Genomic DNA, 27,603 nt, shown 5'->3' with positions numbered 1-27,603 from the left:
TGAGCCACCCAGGAGCCCCAAAAGGGTGTTGAATTTTATCAAATGCTTTTCCTGCATCAACTGAGATAATCAGGTGGGTTTTTTCCCTTCATCTTGTCAATATGGTATATTACACTGATTGATTTCACATACTGAACCATCCCTGCACCCTAAGAATAAACTCCACGTGGACATGGAGTATAATCCTTTTAATATGCTGCTGAATTCGTTTTGCTAGTATTTTGTTGAGGATTTTTACAGTGATGCTCCTAAGAGGTATTGGTCTGTAGTTGTCTTGTAGGGTCTTTGTCTGGCATTAGTATCAGAATTTTGCTGGCTTCTTAAAATGAGTTTGGTAGTGTTTCCTTCTCTTCAATTTTTTGGAAAAGTTTGAGAAAGATTCATGTTAGAAGAAGATCAATTTTGCCTTTTAAAGAAGTGGAGAATATCATTTTGGACTGCCTTGAGTATGCAAAACTGAAATAAAGGGGGGAAAATACCTTTTAGGCAGTCAAATGCACCCTGTCCTTCTAGTTTTTTTCTGTTTCAGTGTAAATGGGCCAGGCTCAAATTAGGACAACACTTTCGCTCTGAGGGCATCATGGCTGAGAGGATTCTCTTCCTCACTCCTTTCTAAAAATCAGCTCCAGTGTCATTTCTTCACCTTAACAAAAAGTTAACTCCTACATTAATTATCCACCTTGCCTCAGACTGGACACTGAGGGGATTTGGTCATTCCCAAAGTTCAAATAAAACTCAAAAGATAAAAAAATAACCTCTTTGAGAAAACTCAGAAAAAATTGAGAATAAGACTTCTGGAAATTATCAGACTGTAGCTTATTTCTAAATGCCCCTGGGTTATGTGAGATGTCCCTACAGAGTTATAAAAACTCCTCATATACTTAGTTAAGCCAGCTAGAGTTGGATTTTGGTTAGTTGCAGTAAGAATCTTAGCTAATACACTGTTCAATTTGTTGAGACCTGACATTGACTATGGCTTGGTTCAGTGCACCATTTACACAGTGACCTTGTGTAAATATTTAGAATACTTTGACTATAGTTCCCCTTTCTGTTGCTTTTTTTTTTTAAAATAATAGTTTTATTGGGACATAATTGACAGGCCATGAAATTCACCCTTTTCAAGTGTACAATTAAGTGGGTTTTAGTGTATTCACAAAGTTGTGCAACCATAGCCACAATCATTTTTAGAATATTTTCATTACCCCAGGAAGAAATTCCATACCTTTTATCCACAACCCCTAATCCATCTCCCCCATCCCTAGGCAATCACTAATCTACTTCTGTCTTTATAGATTTGTTTATTTAGCCATTTAGGACCATATAAGATATGGTACTTTTTGTCTCACTTCTTTCACTTAGAGTACTATTTTCAGTTTTCATCCATGTGTTGTAGCATGTATTAGGACTTCATTCCTTTTTATTGCTGAATAATATTCCATTATAAGGGGGGCGCCTGGGTGGCTCAGTTGGTTAAGCGACTGCCTTCGGCTCAGGTCATGATCCTGGAGTCCCGGGATCGGGTCCCGCGTCGGGCTCCCTCTTGGCAGGGAGTCTGCTTCTCCCCCTGACCCTCCCCCCCTCATGCTCCCCCTCATTCTCTCTCTCAAATAAAAAAAAAATTCCATTATAAGGATATACCACATTTTTTATCCATTTCTCAGTTTATGGGCATTAGGGTGCTTTTGATTATTTTGGCTATTGTGAATAATGCTGCTATAAAGTTTCATACATAAGATTTTATGTAGACATGTATTTTTTTTTAAGATTTTATTTATTTATTTGAGAGAGAGAATGAGAGAGAGAGCATGAGAGGGGGGAGGGTCAGGGGGAGAAGCAGACTCCCTGCCGAGCAGGGAGCCCCACGCGGGACTGGATCCCGGGACTCCAGGATCATGACCTGAGCCGAAGGCAGTCTCTTAACCAACTGAGCCACCCAGGCGCCCCTATAGACATGTATTTTTAATTCTTTTGGATATACACCTAAGAATGGAATTGCTGATTGTCAAATTGTTCTGGTCCTCCAGGTCATGTTTGCCTGTTTTTACTTCATATTCTTGGCTTTGGTAGGAGATTTTTTCTTCCCCAACTTCAGACATTGGTCCGTGGCCTGTTGCCTTTTTAGAGTTTCCATTATTTTCTCATGTGTTTTGTATATTCACATTTTGTCTACCTAAGGAGATCAGAAGCCACTTACATTTATCCCCCAAAACTTAGAGCCAGAATCAAAGTAGGGCCATTTATTGAGCAGTGATAGTAGACAATATAGTGTACAAATGGGCTCTTCATGCTCAATGTGCATGATATTGGTGAGGTTATATTTGTAGGAAGGGAGTATGACATTTAGAGATAATTGACATTCTAATTATATTTAGCCTTCCAATCCATGAACATTGTGTATTTTTCTCTCTAGGCTGTCTTTGATATCTTTCATGAGCACTTTGTAATGTTACTGTTATTAATTTTTATTTTAATTCCATTACGGTCAGAAAACATCTTTTGTATGATTTCAGTCCTTTTTATGGTAGTTGATAGTGTTTTTAAATTATATATTCTTGTCAATTTTCTGTCTGCTTGTTCTATTGGTAACTGAGAAGAGTGTTGAAGGCTCCATAATTGTGCATTTTCCACATATTCTTTCAATTCTATCATTTTTGCTTTTATTTTGAAACTCTCTTGTTAAGTACATGCACCTTTAGGAATGTTATGTCTTCTTGGTGAATCAACTCTTTTATCATTATGTAATATACCTCTTTATTTCTGGTAAGTTTCTTTGCTTTGAAGTCTATTTTGTCTGATATTAATACAGCCACTCCAGCTTTCTTTTGATTGTTTACATGGCACACCTTTTTCCATCCTTTTACTTAAGGATGATCTTAAGTAATCATATCATTTCACCACCACCATATCATTTCACTTAAAGTAAGTTTTTAATAGACAGCATACAGTCAGGTCTTATTTTATTAAATCTGACAATCATGTCTTTTAATAAGTGTGTTTGACCATTTACATGTAGTATAATTATTGATATATTTGGATTTAGGTCTATTCTACTTACTTTCCATTTGTGACTTCTTCTGTTTTCTCCTTTCCTGCTTTTTCTTTGGATTATTTGATTTTTTAAAGGATTCCATTTTAATCAAATCCATTATTTTTGTTTTTGTTTTGCTGCATCCCTTTGTACGTTTTTTTTTTTTTTTTTTAGTGCTTGTCCTAGGAATTACAATACATACTTAACTTTCACAATATTCTTAAGAATTAGTATTTACCACTTCAAGCAGAATGGAGAAACCTTACCACCATATAAGTCTCTTACCCTCCTTTATGTTGTAGTTGTCACATATAATACATTTATATATACATTGAAAACCCTACCAGACAATATTGTAATTTTTGCTTTCAACTATCACATATACTTTAATGAAGAGGAGAAAATAATGTACTATATTTTCCCAGACTTACCATTTCTATTGTTCTTCCTCCATTCCTGAAGTTTGAAATTTCCATCTAGTATCAACCTCCTTATACCTAAAAAAATTCCTTTAGCATTTCTTTTAGAGAAAATTTGCTGGAAACAAATTCTCTTAGTTTTCTTTTACTAGTGAATGTCTTTATTTTACCTTGCTTTCTGAAGGACGTTTTCATTGGACACAGAATCCTGGGTTGACAGTTCTTTTCTTTCAGCACAGTGAAGTCTTTGTTCCAGTGCCTTCTGACCTTTACCTCTACAGATTTCTAATAAGAAATTTGAAGTTTTAAAAATAATTATTCTTCTATAGGGGTGCCTGAGTGGCACAGTCAGTTAAGTGTCCGACTCTTGGTTTTGGCTCAGGTCATGATCTCAGGGTTGTGAGATCAAACCCCACATTGGGCTCCATGCTATTCACAGAGTGTGCTTCAGACTCTGTCTCCCTCTGCCCCTCCCCATTGTGCACACTCTCTCTCTGTGTCTCTAAAATAAATAAATAAATCTGAAAAAATAATTATTCTCCTATATGTAATGCATTGTTTTTCTCTAGTAACTTCAAGATTTTATTTTTATTTTTTAAAGATTTTATTTATTTTTTTTGTCAGAGAGAGAGACAGAACACAAGCAGGGGGAGAGGCAGGCAGAGGGAGAAGCAGGCTCCCCGCTGAGCAAGGAGCCCGATGTGGGACTCGATCCCAGGACCCTGGGATCATGACCTGAGCCAAAGGCAGTCGCTTAACTGACTGAGCCACCCAGGCGTCCCAACTTCAAGATTTTAAATTTGTGTTTGGTTTTCAGTAGTTTGACTATAATGTGTCTCGGCATAGATTTCTTTGAGTTTAACCTTTTGGGGTTGGTGGGGTTTCTTGATTCTGTATATTTATGCTTTTCACCAAATTTGAGAAGTTTTCAGCCATTGTTTCCTCAATTTAACTTTTGCAACACACACTTTCTCCTCTCCTTCTGAGACTCCAGTGATACAAATGTGAGATGTTTTTATATTGTCCCAAAGGTTCACTATGGCTCTGTTCATTTTCATCCCCCTTTCCAATGTTTTGTTTCTCTTTTTTTCAGATTGCATAATTTCTGTTGCTCAGTCTTCAAGTTCATTGACACTTTCCTCTGTTATCTCCATTTTGCTATTGGATCCATCTGGTGAATTTTTAATTTTGGTTATTATATTTTTCAGTTCTCAAATATCTGTTGCATTTGTTTGCTTTATTGAAGTATAGTTGACATAAAATGTTACATTGGTTTCAGGTGTATGACATAGTGATTTGACAACTCTATATGTTATATTATGCTCACCACAAGTGTAGCTACCATTTGTCACCATACAATGCTACTACAATATCATTGACTGTATTCCCTATGCTGTGCCTTTCATTCATTCCCATGATTTATTCATTCTGTGATGGAGAACCTGTACCTCCCACTCCCCTTCACCCCTTTTTGCCCAGCCCACATGGCCCTCCCCTCTGTCAACCACCAGTTTATTCTCTGTATTTATAGTTCTGTTCCTGCTTTGTTTTGCTTTTTAGATTCCATATATAAGTCAAATCATATGATATTTGTCTTTATCAGTCTCTTATTTCACTTAGTTTAATACCCTCTGGGGCCATCCATGTTGTTGCAGATGGCAAGATCTCATTCCTTTTAAGGCTGTGTAATATTCCATTGTATGTAATTACCACTTCTTCTTTATCTATTCATCTATCAGTGGGCACTTAGGTTGCTTCCATATCTTGGCTATTGAAATGCTACAGTAAAAATAGGGGTGTGAATTGATGTTTTGTTTTCTTTGGGTATTTCTATTTTTAATTTTTTGAGGAATCTCCATTTTGTTTTGCACATTGGTTGCACCAATTTATGTTCCCACCAACAGTGCATGAGAGTTCCTTTTCCTCCATATCCTCACCAATACTAGTTATTTCTTGTCTTTTTGATACTAGCCATTTGGAAAGTGTAAAGTGATATCTCCTTTGGTTTCAATTTGCGTTTCTCTGATGATTAGTGATGTTGAGCATCTTTTCATTTGTCTGTTGACCATCTGTATCATTGGGTTCATTTGTACACCTTCTATTTCTCTGCTGAGATTTTTTACCTTTCCATCCATTTCAACAATGTTCACCCTACTTCTTGGAGTATGGTTATTTATAATAGTTGCTTAAAAGCATTTGTTTGATACTGGGTCATCTCAGAGTTGGCTTCTGTTGGTTGTCTTTTCCCTGGCGAATTGTTGAGATTTTCCTGGCTCTTCTATGTTGAATAATTTTATTTTATTTTTATTTTTTTTAATATTTTATTTATTTGACACAGAGAGACACAGCGAGAGAGGGAACACAAGCAGGGGGAGTGGGAGAGGGAGAAGCAGGCTTCCCGCAGAGCAGGGAGCCTGATGTGGGGCTCGATCTCAGGACCCTAGGATCATGACCTGAGCCGAAGGCAGGCGCTTAACGACTGAGCCACCCAGGCACCTTATGTTGAATAATTTTAGATAGTATCATAGACATTTTGAAAAATATATTATGAGACTGTGTTTTGTTTAAATCCTATGGAGAATTTTTATTTTTCAATTATTATTATTGTTGTTGTTTAGTAGGAAATCAACCTGATCAGGTTCAGGATATAAGTTATAACTCACCTTCTGTCATTTCAGTGTAAGTTCATAGTTTAAAGTTTTTTGTGGTGCTATTTGGATCAATCCTTCTCATGTGCCACCCAGGGACCAGTCTGCTTCCTGAGCAGTGATTTACCCCATAGTACATTTCTCAAAGCCTTGCTATTCTATTTAATATCAGATCTATGCATCCACAGCTATATGAGTATAAGCCAAGGAGCTCATGCAGAACTTTTGTTTAGCTTCCTCTTCTCCACAATCTCCCTACATTCTCCAGCATGCGGGGAATCCTCCTTTTGACACCCTGGCTATAAAGTTGATGCTTTATTCTTCCAGCTTCCCATAGTTAGATTTGCCTCTGGGACTGAGGAATTGTAGGCTCTCTAGAGAAAAAATCAACAGGAATTCCTGCACTCTCTCTCTTCAGACCAGGGTTCCTCTAATCAGACAGAGGTATTCCCTTATCTCAGATTTTAGATATCTCAGATTTTAGATATCTGTATGACTTCCACTGCCTACACTAACCACCACCACAGGATTGCAACTCAAGACTGGGGATTGCCTGAGGGTGTGGACAGGAGAAAAAGAATAAAGAATATTTTCTCCACTCTCTTTGACCCATGAAAGTCTTAGTTCCATCCCTTTATCCAGAAAGAGAGGGCTTCTCTTGAAACTTGCTGTCTACAACTGGTGCATAGTTCTGGGATTTGGGCTGCCTTTGCATTCAGGCTGGTAGATACAGGAGAAGAAAAATCAGGAAACTTATTGCTGAATTAGTAGTACTTTTTAAAAAAAGATTTATTTACTTTGGGGTGCCTGGGTGGCTCGGGTAAGTGTCTGCCTTCAGCTCAGGTCGTGGTCCCAGGGTGGTCCCAGGGTCCACCAAGAAGGCCCCCTGCATTAGGGTCCTTCTCAGTGGGGAGCCTGCCTCTCCCTCTGCCCCTTCCCACACTTGCATGCTCTCTCTCTTTCTCAAATAAATAAATAATAAACAAATTAATAATTTTTAAAAAGATTTATTTACTTATTTCAAGGGAGAGAGAGAGAGCATGAGCAGAGGGAGAGCATCTCCAAGCAGAGCCCCCACCCCCCCTACCCCGCCACTGAGCATGGAACCTGAGCTGGGGCTCAGTCCCACGACCCACAAGACCATGACCTGAGCCGAAACCAAGAGTCATAAGCTCAACTGACCGAGCCACCCAGGGACCCCAGATTAGTAATACTTTCAGTTTTGGTTTTCTTCACCAATTTGTCTGCTATTATTCACTTTTTTAGAGCCTTCAGTCACACCATGCATCCTCTCTGGGTTTCTTAGTTGCATTCAGTGGGAGAGCTGAGAGAGTGTGCTTATTCCATCTTAACTAGATGGTTAAATTTATGGTTTCTTCTAGAAGCTTTATAACTTTATCTTTTTAAATTTACACAATTCATCTTAAAATAATTTTTGTATCAAATGAGGTAAAAGTCAAGGTTCACTTTTTCCGTATAGGTAACCACTTGTGTCAGCACCATTTGTTGAAAAGAGTTTGTTTCCCCATTAAATTTCTTTGCTACCTTGGTAAAAAACCAATTGACCATATAAGAGTGGGTCTATTATTGGATTATGTTCTCACCTACTGACATATTTTTTATGTCAATACCATATTGTCAGTGATTACTGCAGCTTCAAAGTATATCTTGAAACCGGGAAGTATATAAGTCCTCAAAATGTCTACTTTTTTATCAAGATTGTATTGACTATTTCATTTATATTTTCATGTAAATTTCAGAATCAAGTATTCAGTTTCTAAAAAAAATCTTTCTTGTGGAAAATTGACATCTTAACCTTGATTTTTTTTTCAATCCATGAACATAGCATGTCTTCCCATTTATTTAGGCCTTTGAGTTTTCTCAGCAGTGTTGTGTAGATGTTAGTGTAAAGATCTTTCACATTATACTGGAGGTTCTAGCTAATGCAATGAGAAAAAAAAGAAAACCATACATATTGGAAAGGAAGAAGTAAAACTGTCTTTATTCAAAAATTACACGATTGTGTTAACAGAAAATCTTAAGGAATCTATAAAAGCTATTTAATAAATTTAGCAAATGTCAGGAAATAAGGTCAATATATGAAAGTCAATTGTATTTCTATACAGTAGCAATGAGAAAAGAGAAAATTAAATTTTTAAACACCATTTACAATAGTACCCAATATACCTCCAGTATAATGTTGACTAGAAATGACATGAGTGGACAGCCTTGCCTTGATCTTGATATTAGGAGAAAAACATTCAGTCAGACCACTAAACATTGTCATAGATGCCCCTTATCTGATTGAAGAATTATTTCCCTCTATTCCTAGTTTGTTGAGTTTTTGTCATGAGTGTGTGTTGAATTTTGTCAAATGCCTTTGCTGCATCACAACTAAACAAGTTTTTTGAAGTATACAAGTTTGGATCACCATTCAAAAACCAATTGATGTTATTTGCCACATAAAGAGGGGAAAAAAGAAGAAAAATTCCATCTCAATAGATGCAGCAAAGTTTTATACATTGGTGAATTAAATTTGTCATTATTTTGGAGTAGATCTTGCACTTATGTTCATGAGGAATATTCACTCTGCAGTTTTCTTTTATTATAATGTTTTCATCTGGTTTTGATATCAGGGTAATGCTGTTATCATAAAATGAACTGAGAAGTGTTCTATTCTCTATTGACAAAAAAAAAGTTTGTATAAAATTGTATTATGTCTGTCCTAGATATTTTTAAATAAATTTTATTTATTTATTTATTTGTCAGAGAGAGAGAGAAAGAGCGCACAAGCAGGGGGAGCAGCAGGTAGCAGTGTCCCCTCTGAGCAAGGAGCCTGATGCGGGACTCTATCCCAGGACCCTGGGATCATGACCTGAGCCAAAGGCAGATGCTTAAGCAACTGAGTCACCCAGGCATCCCTCTCCTAGATAGAATTCACTAGTGATGCTAACACTAGGTCTGGAAGTTGTTTTTTTTTTTTTTTATGGCAAGATTTTAAATTACAAATTCATTTTTTTAAATAGTGTCTTTCAGTAGTGTCTGTAGGCTCTGTAATGTTTCCTCATTCATTTCTGATATTAATAATATGTACCCTTTTTGTTCTTGGTCAGTGTAACTAGGGTGTAGCAATATTGTTAATCTATACAAAAATCGAACTTTAGTTTCACTTATTTTCTCTATTTATTATCTAATTTTTGTTCCATTGATTTTATTTCTTTTTTTTCTTCCTTCTGCTTATTTTGGGTTTAATTTGCTAATTTTTTTCTAACTTCTTAATCATGGAAATTTAAATTATTGATTTTAAGTCTTTCTCCTTTTTTAGTTGAAATCGTTTAATTTATAAATTTCCTCCTAATCACTGCTTTAGCCAAATCCCACAAATTTTGATATGATATATCTTTATTAACATTCAGTTTGAGATTTTCTAATTTCCCTTACAATTCTTCATTGATCCGTGGGTTAATTAAAGCATGTTATTTAATTTCCAAATACTTAAAGATGTTCCAGATATCTTTCTGTTATTGAATTCTCTTTTTGTTAAATTGCAGGCAGAGAACAAAGTCTATATCATTTCAACTTTTAAAATTTATTGTGTCTTATTCTCTAGGCCATTTGTGATAAATGTTCAATGTACACTTAGAAAGAATGTGTATTCTTCAGTCATTCAATATAGTGTTCAATAAATGTCAAAAGATTGAATTGGTTTATGGTGTTGTTCAAGTCTTCTGTAGTCTTACTGACTACAGAATAGATAGAAATCCTATTAGTTCTTGAGGGAGAAGTGTTGAAATCGCTAAATATAATTATGAATTTGTATTTCATTTTTTTGGTTCTGTCAGTTTTGTTTCATGTATGTTGAAACTCTGTTATTAAAGTGCATACAAGTTATGATTATGTGTCTTCCTGATGAAATGATCCTTTTATCATTATTAAAAGTCCCTCTTTATGTCTGGTAATCTCCTTGTCCTGAAGTTTGTTGTTTGATACTATGATAGCCATTCCATCTTTCATAAAAGTAAGTGTTTGTGGGGTGCCTGGCTGGCTCAGTTGGTACAGCATGTGACTCTTGATCTCAGGGTTGTAAATTTGAGTCCCACATTGGGTGTAGAGATTACTTAAAAATAAAAAATCTTTTAAAAAAAGAATAAGTATTTACATAAGATAATTAGTGTTTGCAGAGATTTTCATAAGATTAGTATTTGCATGATATATCTTTTTCTATTCTTATATTTTTAATCTTTCTGGGTCATTTACTTAATGGGAACCTCTTAAACAGCATACACTTGGTTTTTGCTTTTTTAAAAAAATCTAATTTGATAACTTCTGTTTTTAAGTTAAAATATTAATCAATTTACATTTACTGTAACTTTCTTTTTTTTTTTAAAGATTTTATTTATTTATTTCAGAGAGAGAGAATGAGAGAGAGCACATGAGAGGGGGGAGGGGCAGAGGGAGAAGCAGACTCCTTGCCGAGCAGGGAGCCTGATGCGGGACTCGATTCTGGGACTCCAGGATCATGACCTGAGCCAAAGGCAGTCGCTTAACCAACTGAGCCACCCAGGCGCCCTACATTTACTGTAACTTTCAATGGCTGGTTTTAAATTACCATTTTGCTATTTGTTTTCTGTGTTGTTTTTTTTTTAATTTGGTCTTTGCTTTTCTCCTCTTCCTTTCCAACCTACTTTTGTATTATTTGTGTTTTCCAGTATCCAAATTTATCTTTACTATTGACCTACTAGCTGTACATATTCTTTGTTTTATATTGTTAGTCATTATTCTAGGATTTACAGTGTTCATCTTTAACTTTAATACTTTACCTTCAAATAATATGAATTCATATATAATTTAAGAACCTTATAATATGTATTTTCATTCCCTTCCATTCTTTTGGTGTTGTTTACATACATTTTACTTCTACATTCATCATAAACCCTGCAGTACATTGTTATTTTGTTTCTTGAAACAGTTATCTTTTAAATAAATTAAGAAATGAAGGAAAACCGTCTTTTACGCTTACCTTTCTATTTACCTGTTCTACTACTCTTTATTCTTTATTCCTTCATTTATTCATTCATGCTTCCACCTGGCATCATTTTTCTTTCAGACTGAAGAAGCTATTTAAAATGTCTTATAGAGCATGTCTATAAAAAGCAAAATCTATTGACAATGAATTTTCTGAGCTTTGTTTGTTGGAAATGCCTGTATTTCCTCTTCATTTTTAAAGGATATTTTTGCCTGATATAGATTCTAGTTTAACATGGTTTATTATTATTTTTTTATAACACTTTAAATGGTTGTTACATTGTACTCTGGCTCGCATTTTTTTTTCCGTTCAGAAGCCAGACATAATTCTTATCATTATTCCCTTTTGAATGCATTTTCCCCCATCTGGCTGCTTTTAAGATTCCTTTTTTTCACTGGTTTCCAGAAATTTGATTATAATGGTTCTTCAGTGTGTTTTCCTTTATTTTTATCCTTCTTAGAGTTCTTCAGCTTTCTTAGATCTGTGAGTTTTTATTTTGGAAATATTGCAAAAAAAAAAAATGACCATTATTCAAGTTCTTGCCTTTTCTTCTGGTCCTTGAATTTCACATATAATTATGTCTTGATATTGTCCAATAATTGATCACTGAGACTTTGTTAACAATTTCCTAGACTTCTTTCCTCAGTGTGCTTCAGTTTGGATCATTTCTATTATATCTTTAAATTCACTCATCTTTCTGTGTCTCTGTCTGCTGTTAAACCTATTCAGTGAAATTTTCAATTAATATATTTTATTTTTGGATTCCAGGATTTATATTTGATTTTTTTTTGCACTTTCCAATTTTCTATCAAGATTTCCTAATTATTTCTTCATTCTGTTCATTTTTTCCTCAAAGTGGTTAAACTTGTTTATAATACTGTTTAAAAAATTTTTTTTCAGTATAGCTGACTCAATGTTACAGTAGTTTCAGGTGTACAACATAGTGATTCAACTTCTCTAAACATTATGCTATGCTCACCACAAGTATAGCTACCATTTCCCACCATACAACACTATTACAGTATCATTGACTATATTCCCTATGAAGTGCCTTTTATTCCCATGACTTATTCATTCTGTAACTGGGAACCTATACCTCTTGATTCCCTTCACTCCTTTTGTCCATCCCTCCCTACCTCTCCCCTCTGGCAAACCACCAGTTTCTTCTCTATATTTGTAAGTTTGATTCTGCTTTTTTGTTTGTTTTGTTTTTTAGATTCCACATATAAGTTAAATTATATGGTATTTGTTTTTCTCAGTCTGACTTATTTCACCTAGTTTAATACCCTCTGGGTCCATCCATGTTGTTGCAAACGGCAAGATCTCATCATTTTATGGCTGTGTAATATTGTATGTATGTACCACTTCCTTATCCATTGACCTATCAATGGAAACTTAGGTTGCTTCCTTATCTTGGCTGTTGTAAATAATGCTGCAGTAAATACAAGGGTGTATGTATCTGTTTGATTTAGTGTTTTCATTTTCTTTGGGTATTTTTATTTTTTTGAGGAACCTCATAGTGTTTTCCACAGTGGCTATACCAATTTATATTTCCACCAACAGTGCATGGGGATACCTTTTTCTCCACATCCTTGTCAAACACTTGTTATTTCTTGTCTTTTTTATTTTAGCCATTGTGACGGGTGTAAAGTGATATCTCATAGTGGTTTTAATTTCCATTTCCATGATGGTTAGTTATGTTCAGCATCTTTTCATGTGTCAGTTGGCCAGCTGTATGTCTTCTTTGGAAAAATGTCTATCTTTTTTAAAGTTAGTTAGTTAATTAATTAATTAATTAATAAGTAATCCCTACATTCAAGGTGGGGCTTGAAGTCACAACCCCAAGATCAAGAGTCACATGCTGTTCAGACTGAACCAGCCAGGTGCCCCAGAAAAATGTCTATTTTAAAATTCTTGTTGATAATAACATCATTTCTATCATTTGTGGGTGTATTTCTATTGAATAGCTTTTCTCCCAGTTATGAATTTACTTTCCTGCTTTTTCACATATCTAGTAATTTTTTATTATATGCTTGGCATTATGAATGTTACCCTATTGAGCGCCTAGATTGGGATTTTGCTCTGTCATAGAGTTATTGACTTGGCAATTAGCTTAACCTTTTGATACTTAAAGTTTTTAGGATTTGTTAGGATGGATCTAGAGAAACATTTAGATTAGACCAGATTAGTTTTTCTTCTAAGATGTGTCTTTCTGAAGCCTCTAGTAAGGTATCATTTTTGTAAGATGTTTTCGCTTAGGCTGGCTTAAAATTGAACATTTCCTACCCTCTATGATATTCAGTAGTTATTTAGCTCACAGCTAACTGATAGTTGTTCTTTGCCCAGCCTCCTAGAGCCTTGTCTTGTACATACACAGTTTAATATTTGGCCAGACTCAAGAGGGTCTCTATGTACATTTCTGGAGTAGCTCCTGGGTACTGCTTCTTTATCTTTGTTACTTTGCCCACAAATTTCAGATAACTACATATCTGGTTTCTATTTTGTTAAATCAGGGAGACTGCTGTGCTCTATTTAGGTAACCCCTCCTTACACCACAGTTCAGAAATTGACTCTAAATAGAAAGTCAGGGAATATGAGGCTCACCTCATTTTTTTCACTTTTCCCAGGGATCATGGTACTATATTACCTGTTATGTAAAATCTAAGAACAGTTATTTTATGTATTTTATCCAGTTTTATAGTTGTTGTAGTGGGAGGGCTGGTTGAATATCAATTTCTGTCATGGCTAGAACCATAAATCTTTGACTCTTGTCTGATTTTATATTTTTAATTTTGGGAGGTGATGGAAATGTTCTAAGTTATGATTTTAGTGGTGGTTACATGACCATATCCTTGTCAGACCACATTGACACTTTAGTACACAACAGTGTACTGAAAGCTGGTAAACTTTATTGTATATAAATTATACCTCAATAAAGCTCATAAAAAGACAAAATAAAGACTTTTGAGACCAAGTGATAATACTATTAGATTTTTTCAGGCACACAAATAAGTATAGAGAAAAGTATAGGAAATGCCCTTACAGTTATCACTCAGATTACAAAATAAGATAATACAACCAAACACAACCAGAAGCTCCCTGTGGATTCCTCTCTCTCTTGCAGAGTTAACCACTATACTGAACTTTGTGTTTATTATCATCATGCTGGTTTATGTCATCTTACTACATGTATTTGTAACATCTTACTTAATATGTATGTATTTTGACAAGTATGATATTGTTTCCCCTGCTTTTTAAACTTGACATAAATGTTTCATCCATCCAGCTGATTTTAAATGCTGTGATAATAAATAGGCAAACCCACAAGCATAATTATACTTTTATAACTTCTAGCATTAGGTCTGATGTTTATACTTGGGCCTGACATGCACAAAGCTTACCAGACTATACATTTTGAAACAACTACCATTCTCTCAGGAGAGAAAGCCACAGGACTCACAATCATTTATTCCTCTGCCCAGGGGGAAGAAAAACTAGTGAACACTCATGCTTGGCAAGTGACACGAAAGGCAATTTGCAAAGGCTGGCCAGGTTCCAACAGCTGTAGTAAAGACTCATGTGCCCAGGGGTGACGAGGTTTTGGCTGCTTCTATTGCCCTGAGTCAGCAGGCCTGCTGGTGCCTGGTGTCAGCAGTTTCCGGTCAGAGAGTGACCTGCTGGACACCCTCCTGCTTTCTGCTGGATGGCAGTGAGTGTCTCAGAAAAATTGATTCCAGCCCCCAGATCCAGGCTGGACCATTAACTCCATAAATATTATGAATCCCTTAATAAGTGTCAGAAATATCTGTAATTCCCTCCCAATGTGACTCCTTTTTATGAGGTCCAGCCCCCATGCGCTGCCCATTCTCCAAGGATAGGCTCCCGTGGCATCTCCTTCCTCACAGCAGGCCTAATTCCCCTAATTCACAAGGATGGCTATTGCTTTCAGCTTGCATCTGTGCCTTTTTTTTTTTTTTTAATCATTTTCTACATGTGCTGTATTTCTTTCACCACCTGTGTTGTTTCCTCTGTTACAACCAGGGACCTGCATATGCCAGTTTCTCTTGGTATCCGACTGCTTGCCCCAGCCTCTTACCCTCAGTCTCGGTGCTTGGTGGAAGAAGATCTAATACAGTAACTGGTTGTTGAATAAATGAATGATTGACTGTAACAGATATTCATATTTTGTTTCAGTTTATCATACCAAATTTAAAACAGCAGAAACCCTTTGCTCACAAAAAGACTCTGTGTACAGCATAGCATTTGTATTCTCTCGTTTAATCCCTAATTCCATGCTTTTGGTTCATGCAACTCCTCAAGAACAAGCCAGTCACTGCAATCACCAGCGAGACCACAGCTCATAAACACAGCCAGATCCTCCAGAATAAGTTTTATTTTCTCGTAACCTTTGCTTATTCTAAGTAGAGTTTCATTTTCTTTTCCATTGTTCTCTTGAGCTATAACAAGCCCCTCCTTTGTCCATTGCTTGATTTCCCAACAGGTCAGTTTTGATCACTAGCAGGGTGGTTAAATTTCCTGAAATGCCACACAGCTGAGCCAAAAGTTCTCAACAGAAACAAGAGGGACATCAAACAGAAGAGCCTTCTTTCAAAGTTCCCAGACCTCATGAAATTTGGAAGCATTAAACAACCTCTTTGTCAGTTAAGGAAAAATTTAATCAGGGAAAGTGATGAAAAGCATGTCTACCTTAGCGCCCAGGCACACATTACCTGTATGCACATACTTTTGCATACTTACTGTTCTTTTTACTTCAAGCCAAGCCTAATACATTTCTATATCGTTCGGTGAAATCAGTTTCTTCAGTTGGAATGTGGGGAATTCTCACTAATAGGTAAATAAGGGAAGAACAGAATTACTTTGTTTATAATTTATTTTATGAAAGGTATTTTTGTCAAAATAACTTAAAAATCATATTTAATAAATAAAAATGCAGGAGACTCTCTCCCTTTCTTCCTCTCTCAGTTCTTTTTCTCAGAGACAACCAGCAACCCCCATTTTACCTTTCTGTCCTAGTATTTCTTCTAGTGAATCCCTCTATTTCTAAATATTACGTTTATATTGTTATTTCTTACTGTTTCAATTTTAGACATTATCCATTTCTTGTTATGGAAGTTGAGATCTTAGCACCCTTTACTTACATATCTATACTTTTCTTCGCCCCGTCCTCTCAATATAGGTATATCACAATTCTCAGTGTATTAACACGCAGTGTTTACCTCGTTATGACTGTGTCAGTACTGTTCACTTCTGAGTCAAGTACTGTGATATATTCTGAATGGCTTTTTTATTGTCTTATTTTTCTCCAGCTTTACAGAGGTTTAACTGACAAACAAAAATTATATGTATTTAAGATGTACAATGTGATGTTTTGATATATGTATTCATTGTGAAATGATTGCCACAGTCAAGCTAATTTAACATATTCATCACCTCATATAGTTACCTTTTTTGTGTGAGGAGAACAAATGAGATGTATCCTCTTAGCCAAGTTCAAGTATATAGCACATTAGTATTAACTATAGCCATCATGCTGTATGTTAGGTCTCCAGAACTTATTCATCTTGTGAGTGAATGTCTGTTCCCTTTGACCAGCATCTCCCCTTTTCCCCATCCTCAGCCCCCAGTAGCCACCGTTCTACTCTGTGTTATCACATTACTTTGAGTTTAACATTTAACATTTTAAGATTCCACAGAGAAGTGATACCATGCAGTATATGTCTTTTTGTGTCTAGCTTATTTCATTTAGCATAATGTCCTTCAGGTTCATCCATGTTGTCACAAATGGCATAATATCCTTCTTTCTCATGGCTGAATAATGTTGCATTAAATATGTATACGCCACCTTTTTAAATCATGTATGTGTTGATGGACACTTAGATTATTTCTATATCTTGGTGACTATGAATAATGCTTCAGTGAACATGGAAGTGCAAATATCTCTTTCAGATAGTGATTTCATGTCCTTTGGATATACACCGTATAGTAGCATTGCTGGATCAGATGGTAGTTCTATTTTTAATTTTTTGAGAAACCTGCATACTGTTTTCCGTAGTGACTGCACCAATTTACATTTCTTTTTGTTTTTTTTTTAAAGATTTTATTTATTTATTTGACAGAGAGAGACACAGCGAGAGAGGGAACACAAGCAGGGGGAGGGGGAGAGGGAGAAGCAGGTTCCCTGCAGAGCAGGGAGCCCAATGTGGGACTTGATCCCAGGACCCTGGGATCATGACCTGAGCCGAAGGCAGTCGCTTAACCGACTGAGCCACCCAGGCGCCCACCAATTTACATTTCTAATAGCAGTGCACAAGTGTTCCCTTTTCTCAACATCCTCACCAAAACTTGTTATTTCTTGACTTTTTGATTATATCTATCTTGACAGAAGTGATAATGATATCTCATTGTGGTTTTGATTTGCATTCCACTGATGATTAGTGCTGTTGAGTATGGTTACTTATGTATGTTGACCATCTGTATATCATCTTTGGAAAAATGCCTTTTCACATCTTTTGTCCATTTTTAATCGGGTTGTTTTTTTGCTATTTGAGTTGTATGAATTACTTATATATTTTGGTTATTAACCCCTTATTGGATATACAGTTTGCAAATATTTTCTTCTGTTCTGTAGGTTACCTTTTTGTTTTGTTGATTGTTTCCTTTGCTGTGGAGAAACTTGTTAGTTTAATGTAGTCCCACCTGCTGATTTTTGCTTTTGTTGCTTGTGCTTTTGGTGTCAAATACAAAAAATAATTGCCAAAACCAGTCCCATAAAGCTTTTCCCCGTTTGTTTTTTTCTAGGAGTGTTTTGGTTTCAGGTCTTATGTTTAACCTTTAATTCATTTTAAGTTGATTTTGGTGTATGGTGTGAGATAAGGGTCCAATTTCATTTTTGTGCATGTGGATATCCAGTTTTCCCAGCACCATTTTTTGAAGAGCCTGTTCTTTCTCCATTGTGTATTCTTGGCATTATTGTTAGTTCACTTGGTAATGTGTATTCTTGGCACTAAGATTAGTTGGCTGTATATGTGTGGATTTATTTCCGGGCTCTCTTTTCTGTTGCATTGGCACATACTTCTGGTTTTATACCAGTACCATACTGTTTTGACTACTGTAGTTTTGTAATATAATTTGAAATCAGGAAGAAGTAAGATGCTTCCAGCTTTGTTCTTGCTCAAGATTGTTTTAGCTCTTTGGGGTCTTTTGTGGTTCCATATGAAGCTTAGATTTTTTCTATTTCAGTGGAAAATGCCATTGGAATCTTGGTGTAGGGATTGCTTGAAGTCTGTAGACCACTTGGTAGTAGTTTGGGTAGTATGGACATTTTAACAATATTAATTTTTCTGATCCCTGAACACATGATATCTTTCCATTTGTATCTTTTTTCACTTTCTTTTATCAGTGTATTATAGTTTTCAGTATACAGATCATTCACATCCTTGGATAAATTTATTTATAAATATTTTATTGATTTTGATGCTATTATAAATGGGATTATTTTCTTTATTTTTTTAACATAGTTTTTTCTTTTTTCTTTTTTTAAGATTTTATTTATTTCTTTGAGAGAGAGAGAGCATCTGTGTGGGAGGGGGGTAAAGGGAGATAATCCTCAAGCAGACTCCCCACTGAGTGGGGAGCCTGATGTGGGGTCCAATCCCATGACCCATGAGATCATGACCTGAGCCAAAATCAAGAGTCAGACGTTTAACTGACCATCCAGGCACCCCAATCATGATTTCTTTTGCTAGGTTTTCAAATTGTGGCTTTAAAAATTTGAGATATAGTTGACATGTTGTGTGAATTTAAGATATGATGCATTGATTTGATACATTTATATATTGCAATGTGATTACCACCATAGCATTAGCTAATACCTCTGTCACGTAATTATCATTTCTTTTTTGTGGTGGGAAGAATTAAGATCTACTCTCTTAGAAACTTTGAACTTTATGATATAGTATTGTTATCTATAATCACTATGCTATGCATTAACTCTCCAGGACTTATCTATCTACTAGTTGCAAGTTGGTACCATTAAATAATATATCCCCAATTCCCCTACCCTGTAGCCCCTGGTATCCACTGGTCTACTGTCTGTTTTTATGAATTCAGCTCTTTTAGACTGATTCTACATATAAATGATACTATGCAGTATTAGTGTTTCTCTCTCTGACTTACCTCACTTGGCATAATGCCTTCAAGGTTCATCCATGTTGTTGCAAATGGCAAGATGTCCTTTCTCATGGTTGAATAACATTCCATTCTATATTTTTTACACCACATTTTCTTTATGCATTTATCTGTTGTCAGACACTTAGGCTGTTTCCATATCTTGATTGTTGTGAATAATGCTTCAATAAACATGGGAGTGCATATATCTCTTCAATATCCTGTTTCATTGCCTCTGGGTATATACCCAGGGTTGCTGGATCAGGTAGTAGTTCTATTTTTAATTTTTTGAGGAAACTCAATATTGTTTTCCATAGTGGCTGCACCAATTTACATTCCCACCAGTAGTGAGTGCAGGTTCCCTTTTCTCCATATCTCGCCAGCACTCATCTGTTATCTTCTTGATAATAGCCGTTCTAACAGGTGTGAGATGACCTCTCATTGTGGTTTTGATTTGCATTTCCCTGATGATAAGTTGAACATGGTTTCATATACCATTGGCCTTTTAGATGTCTTCCTTGGGAAAAATGTTTATTAATTCCCCTGCCTATTTTAAAATTAGATTTTTTGTTGTTGTTGTTAGCTATTGAGTTATAGGAGTTCTTTCTATATTTTGGATGTTAGCCCTTATCAGATACATGGTTTACAGATATTTTCTCTCATTCCACAGTGTGCCTTTTCATTTTCTTTTTTATTGTTTGCTTTGCTGTGTAGAAGCTTTTTACATAGTCCCATTTGTTGATTTTTGCTTTTGTTGCTTATGCTTTTGGTGTCATATCCAAAAAATCATTGCCCAGACCAGTGTCAAGGAGCTTCTTCCCCATGTTTTCTTCTAGGAATTTCATGCTATCAGGTCTTATATTTATCTATTTTGAGTTAATTTGTTTGAGTGGTATAAGAAAGGGGTCCAGTTTTTCCAAGTTTTCTGCATGTAGTTATTCTGTTCTACCAGCACCATTTGTTGAAGAGGTTATTCTTTCCCCATTGGGTGTTCTTGTCAAATATTAGTGAACTATATATGCTGGGCTTTATTTCTGCGCCGTTTTGTTATTGGTCTATTTGTCTATTTTTAGGCTGGTACCATACTGTTTTAATTACTGTAGCTTTGTAGTATAGTTTGAAGTCAAGAAGTGTGATGCCCCCAGCTTTGTTCTTCTTTTTTAAAGATGTATTTATTTGAGAGAGAGAGAGATTGAGCATGCACAAGCGGTGGGAGGGACAGATGGAGAGAATCTTCAAGCAGATACCAAGCTTGGAGCCTGACTCCAGGCTTGATCTCATGACCCATGAAATCATGACCTGAGCCGAAACCAGGAATCAGACGCTTAACCGACTGAGTCACCCAAGTGCCCCCACCCAAGTGCCCCTGTTCTTCTTTCTTATGACTGCTTTACTATTTGAGTTTTTTATGGTTCCATACAAATTTTAGGATTGTTTTTTATATTTCTGTGAAAAATGCCATTGTAATTTTGATAGGGATTGTGTTGAATCTATAGTTGGCTTCAGGCAGTATGATATTTTTCAGTATTAATTTTTCCAATTTATGACCATGGGATATTTTTTCATTTGTCTTCTTCAATTTCTTTCGTCAAGGTCTTATAGTTTTTATTGTACAGATCGTTCAATTCCTTGGTTAAATTTATTCCCAAGTATTTTATTTTTTATGCTATTGTGAATGAGATAGTTTTCTTATTTTTTTCAGATAGTTTATTGTTACTGTATAGAAATATAACTGATATTTGTATGTTCATTTTATATCCTCCAACTTTACTGAATTCCTTGATTAGTTCCAGTAGTTTTGGGTGAGTCTTTAGGATTTCTTTTTTTTTTTTAAGATTTTTTTTATTTATTTGAGAGAGAAAGAATGAGAGACAGAGAGCATGAGAGGGAAGAGGATCAGAGGGAGAAGCAGACTCCCCGCTGAGCAGGGAGCCTGATGCGGGACTCGATCCTGGGACTCCAGGATCATGACCTGAGCCAAAGGCAGTCGCTTAACCAACTGAGCCACCCAGGTGCCCCTGGATTTCTTTTTTTTTAAGTTTATTTATTTATTTAAGTAATCACTATACCCAATGTGGGGCTTGAACTCATGACCCCAAGATCAAGAGTCACATGCTCTTCTGACTGAGCCAGCTAGGCACCCCTAGGATTTCTATATATAAAATCATGTCATCTACAGATAACAGCAATTTTGCTTCTTTGTTTCCTATTTATAAACCTTTTATTTCTTTTACTTGCCTACCTACTCTGGCTAGGACTAACAGTATGGTGTTGAGTAAGAGTGGTAATAGTGGGCATTTTTTGTTCCTGATCTTAGAGGGGATTCATTACTAAGTGTAATGTTAGCTGTAGATTTGTTATATATAGCCTTTATTATGCTGAGTTATGTTCCTTCTATACCCAATTTGTTGAATTTGTTGAACTAATTTTGCTAAATTCCTAAGTTTTTATATATTGTGTTTCTATTTTGTTTGCTTCAAGATATTTTAAAATTTTCCTTGTGATTTCTTATTTGACCCATTGGTTTTTCAGGAGTGTGTTGTCTAATTTCTACATATTTTTAAAATTTCCACTTTTCCTCCTGTTACTGATTTTTAGTTTCATACCAGTTGTGGTTGGAAAGATACTCAATATGCTTTTCAGTCTTTTAAAATTTGTCAAGACTTGGGGCACTGGCTGGCTCAGTTGGTAGAGCATACAACTCTTGATCTCGGGTTCTAAGTTTGAGCCCCATGTTGGATGTAGAGATTACTTAAGATCTATAAATGAGGGACGCCTGGGTGGCTCAGTCAGTTAAGCGTCTGCCTTCGGCTCAGGTCATGATCCCATGGTCCTGGGATTGAGTCCCACATTGGGCTCAGTGGGGAGCCTACTTCTCCCTCTGCTTGCTCTGCCTGCCGCCTCCCCCTGCTTGTGCTCTCTCTCTCTCTGACAAATAAATAAACAAAATCTTAAAACAAAAATCTATAAATGAATGAAAGAAAGAAAGAAAGAAAGAAAAAGAAAGAAAGAAATTTTGTCAAGACTTGTTTTGTGTCCTAACATATGATCTCCACTGGAGAATGTTTCATGTGCACTTTGAAGACTATGTATTCTGGTGCTATTGCATGGAATATTCTGTTATGTTCATTTAGCCTGAAGTATGGTTCCAGTCCAATGTTTCTCTATTGCTTTTCTGTCTAGATGATCTCTCTGTTGTTGAACATGGGTTATTGAATTCCCCTAATATTATTGTATTGATGTCTATTTTTCCCTTCAATTCTATTAATATTTGCTTTATGTATTTAGGTCCTCTGATGTTGGGTGCATATATATGCAATTGTTATATTCTCTTGATCAATTGAATGAATGGCTTTCTTATCTCTTACAGATTTTGTTTTTTATCCTAGAGTTAAAAATCATTTTATCTTTTCATTTTCAAAGGTTTTCATGTGCATATAACTAAACTTCCTCCAACTATTTGGGAAAATAACAAATCTGTTAAAGCCTCTCAATATTTTTCTGAACGAAAAAAACACAATTTCATTTTCCCATAGAGACTTCCCTCCAGTGTAGACTTGGGCATCTCTAGGCTGGACACACAACTGACATACTGGGCTTCCCTTGGCTGCTTTTCTGGCTGGGATGCTCAGTCTCTTGGATCGCACTCCTTCTGCTTTCCTGAGTTATGTCCCAATTTTGCCAAAGCACATCTTCTAGGAGATTCCTAAAAAATCATGTAGGGAAAAAATATATTTTTTAAGATTTTTATTTTTTTAAGTAATCCTAACACAACGCGGGGCTCAAACTCACAACCCCAAGATTAAGAATTGCATCTTCCACCAACTGAGCCAACCAGGCACCAGGGAAAAAAATAATATTTTTTTTTTTTTCAAAGAAGGAGAGTCTTTTGCATGTTTGGAAATATTTTTATTCAATCCTCATACTAAAGTTTGAGTGAGTATAGAATTTTATGTTGAAAATAATTTTTCCTCAGAATTTTAAAGGCATTTCTCCACTATTTCCTAGCATCCAGTGTTGCTCTTGAAAACTACCATGCTATTCTTATTCTGTTATCTGGTTCTTTGGGATTTTTAAAAAATTATTTTTAAGTAACCTCTGTGCCCACTGTGGGGCTCAAACTCAAGACCCCAAGATCAAGAGTTACATGCTCTACAGACTGAGCCAGCCAGGTGCCCCTATTATCTAGTTCGAATGAGACCTCTGTTTTCTCTATTTCTGTCTCTATCATCTCCCCCTCTGCTTCTCTCCTTCCATCTCCTTCTGTCCCACTCCATGCTTTTATGATTTTCTTTAGTATTCTTTAACTTCCATGACATGGATTTATGGGCTGGGTACTCAGTGGGCATTTTCAATATAATTATTACTTCAGTTCTGGGAAATTTATTTGTATTCTACCTTAAATAATTTTCTCCCCTCCATATTCTCTGGTCTCTCTTTTGGCAAATTCTATTATTCTCCATCTCCTGGAATACTCTTAATTTCTTCATTTCGCTCAGACTTTCCACCTCTTTGGTTTTTGTATTATACTTTCAGGGAGTTTTCTTCATCTTTATCTTTCAACCTTTTGTTGAACTTCTATTCCGCCCGTCGTGTTTTTAATTTTGAAGAGTTCTATCTTGTTGTCTAATTGTTCTTGGTTTTAGGTGTAATACTTATTCATAGCTGTAATATTTTATCTTACTACTCAGATGTTGTTAATGGTAATTTTTAAATATTTTCTTCTGTTCCCTGTGTGATTTGTCTTTTATCCCCCATTTTAGTTTAGCTTTTTAATTGAGGTATAACTTAATGAGATGTATACAGAACTTGGTTATACAACTTGATGAATTTTGCATCTGATTACACTCCTGTAATCACACCCAGATCAAGATATAGAATATTCTAGTGACACAAAAGTCTCCCTCATGACCCTTTCCAGGCAATATAACGCCCCAAGGAATAATCACTCTTTTGATTTCTATCAACAACAGTTTGTTTTGCTGGTTTTCAACTTCATATCAGTGGAGTCATATGGTATGTACTCTTCTTTGTCTGGTTTATTTCTTTCAACAATATTAAGCCTGTTTGATTTATCCATGTAATCAATGTAGCAGTTGTTAATTATTTTTTATTGCTGTATAGTATTCCATTGTATAAATATACCACAGTTTTACTTTCCTGTTGAAAGACCTTTGAGTCATTGCCATTTGGAGTCTATTATGAATAAATCTAAGAATATTCCTTTATATGTTTATTACAGATATAAGCACTCAGTTCTCAGGGACATATATTCAGTAGTGAAATTTCTAGGCCATAAGGTTTATAAATATTTAGCTTTAAAATATATTGTTGGGGCGCCTGGGTGGCTCAGTTGGGCGACTGCCTTCAGCTCAGGTCATGATCCTGGAGTCCCGGGATCGAGTCCCGCATCGGGCTCCCTGCTCGGCGGGGAGTCTGCTTCTCCCTCTGACCCTCCCCCCTCTCATGCTCTCTCTATCTCATTCTCTCTCTCAAATAAATAAAATCTTTAAAAAAAATAAAATAAAATAAAATATATTGTCAAATCGTTTTTTAAAGTGGCTGTACCAGTGGAAACTTCTGCCTGAAATGTATGAAAGTTCCTGTTGTTCCACATCCTTATCAACACTTGTTATTGTCAATTTTCAAATTTTAGTCATTCTAGTGGGGATATAGCAATATATCATTGCAGCTTTAATATGAATTTCCCTGCTAAGCTTATTAGCTATTTGCATATCCTTTTTTAAAAAGTATTTTATTTTTAAGTTATGTCTACACCGAATGTGGGGCTCAAACTCACAACCGTGAGATCAAGTGTCACATGCTCCACTGACTGAGCCAGCCAGGCATTCCTGCATATCCTTTTTTTAATAAAACTTCTAAAAGATTTATTTATTTACTTGAGAGAGAGAGAGAGCGAGCGTGCACGAGCAGGAGGGGTAGAGGGAGATGGAGAGAATCCCAAGCAGACTCTGCACTGAGTGTGGAGCCATATCAGGGGCCCAGATACGTGGAGCCACAACCCTGAGATCATGACCTGAGCCGAAACCAAGAGTTGGATGCCTGACTGCACCACCCAGGTGCCCCTGTATCCTTTTTTTAACATGAAATTTCTGTTCAAGATTTTGTCCATTTTTTAGAAAATTGGGTTGTATGTTATCTGAGTAACAAATTACCTCAAGACATACTGGCTTAAAACCCCAGTAAACATTTCTTATCTTGGTTTCTGTGGGTCAGGAATTCTGGAATGGCTTAGATGGGTGCTTCTGGCTTCTGCAGTCAAGAGGCTAACTAGGGCTGCTGTATTCTACAAGCTTGAGTAGGTTTGGAGGATCCACTTCCAAGATGGCTTACTCACATGGCTAGGAAGTTGGTGCTGGCTGTTGGCTCGAGGCCACAGTTCCTTGCCACAGGGACTCTCCATAGGGTGGCTCGACACTTCTCACAACACTGTTACTGGCCTTGCCCAGAGCAAGTGACCCAGGTGAAAGTAAGGCAGACGCTTCCATGTCTTTTCTGACCTGGCTTTTGAAGTTACGTTTTGACATGTGTGTGGCATTCTTGGTTGCCTAAGTCTGTCTAGTTCAGTATATGAGAGGACTAACTAAATGAGGGTGTGAATATCGGGAAGCAAAGACCAATGGGGATTGTTTGGGGAGCTGGCTTCCACACGTTGTCTGTCCTTTTCTACATATTCTGATTAGAAGTTCTCTGTTAGATGTGGCAACACTGTCAGAGTGACTTGCCTTTTCACTCTCTTAATACTGCCTTTTGGTGACTAGAATTTAACGGCTTTATTAAGATAAAATTTATCCATTTAAAGTATAATTCAACACCTTTAGTGTATTCACAAAGTTATGCAACTATCACCACAATCAGTTTTTGAGTATTTTCATCATCCTTAAAGGAAACCCCATACCTACTACCAGTCACTCCCCATTCCTTCTGCAAACTCCCAGCCCTAGAAAACTGGTAATCTACTTTTTCTATTTATAAAATTGCCTGTCCTGAACATTTTATATAAATTAAATTATACAACATATGTTCTTTTTTGACTGGCTTATTTCATTTAGCACAGTGTATAGAAGAATTATCCATGTTGTAGCATGTGACAGTATTCCATTCCTTTTTACTGCCAAATAATATTCTGTTATATGGACATACCACATTTATCCATTCAAGAGTTGAAGGGTCATTTGGGCTGTTTCTACTTTTTGGCTATTTTGAATAGTGCTACTATGAACATTCATGGATAAGTTTTTGTATGAACATATATTTTCAGTTGGGTAAATAACTAGGGGTGGAATTGTTGGGTTGTGTGTAACTGTCTTTAACTTTTTCTTTTAAGACCTTATATTTTTTTAATTTTAAAAAGACTATTTATTTGAGAGAGAGATAGAGAGAGAGAGAGAGAGTGAGAGCACAAGTCGGGGGGTAGGGGCAGAGGGAGAGGGAGACGCAGACTCCCCACTGAGCAGGGAGCCTGATGCTGGGCTTGATCCCAGGACACTGAGTTCATGAACTGAACTGAAATCAAGAGTCAGACGCTCAACTGACTGAGCCACCCAGGCACCCTGCCCCTATTTCAAGATTCTTTTTTTTAAAAAAATATTTATTTATTTGACAGAGAGAGAGAGCACAAGCAGGGAGAGCAGCAGAGGGAGAGGGAGAAGCAGGCTCCCTCCTGAGCAGGGAACCCGATGCAGGGCTCGATCCTAGGACCTGAGAGCATGACTTGAGCTGAAGGCAGACGCTTAACCGATTCAGCCACCCAGGCACCCCAAGACCTTATTTTTTTAGAGCAGTTTTAGGTTCACAGCAAAACTGAGAGGAAGGTACAGATTTCCTATATACCCAATGTCCCCACACATGCACAGCCTCTCCCATTATCAACATCCCCTACCAGAGTGGTGTATTTTGTTACAATTGATAAACCTACATTGAAACATCATAATCACCCAAAGACGTCAGTTTACATTAGGATTCACTGTTCGTGTTGTACATTCTGTAGGTTTAGAAAAATGTATAAAGTCATGTATTCATTATTATGGTGTCATACAGCACACTTCCACTGCCCTAAAACTCCTCTGTACTCAGCCTATTCATCCCTCTCCCTGACCCTGAACCCCTAGCTATCACTGACATTTTTAGTGTCTGCAGTTTTGCCTTTTCCAGAACGTCATATAGTTGTAATAATACAGTATGTAGCCTTTCCAAATTGGCTCCTTTCACTTAGTAATATTCATTTAAGTTTCTTTCATATCTTTTTAAGATTTTATTTATTTGAGGGAGAGT

Source organism: Neomonachus schauinslandi, chromosome 1 (assembly GCF_002201575.2).
Source record: "Neomonachus schauinslandi chromosome 1, ASM220157v2, whole genome shotgun sequence".
NCBI classification, from domain to species: domain Eukaryota; kingdom Metazoa; phylum Chordata; class Mammalia; order Carnivora; family Phocidae; genus Neomonachus; species Neomonachus schauinslandi.
This window is presented reverse-complemented; position numbering follows the sequence as displayed.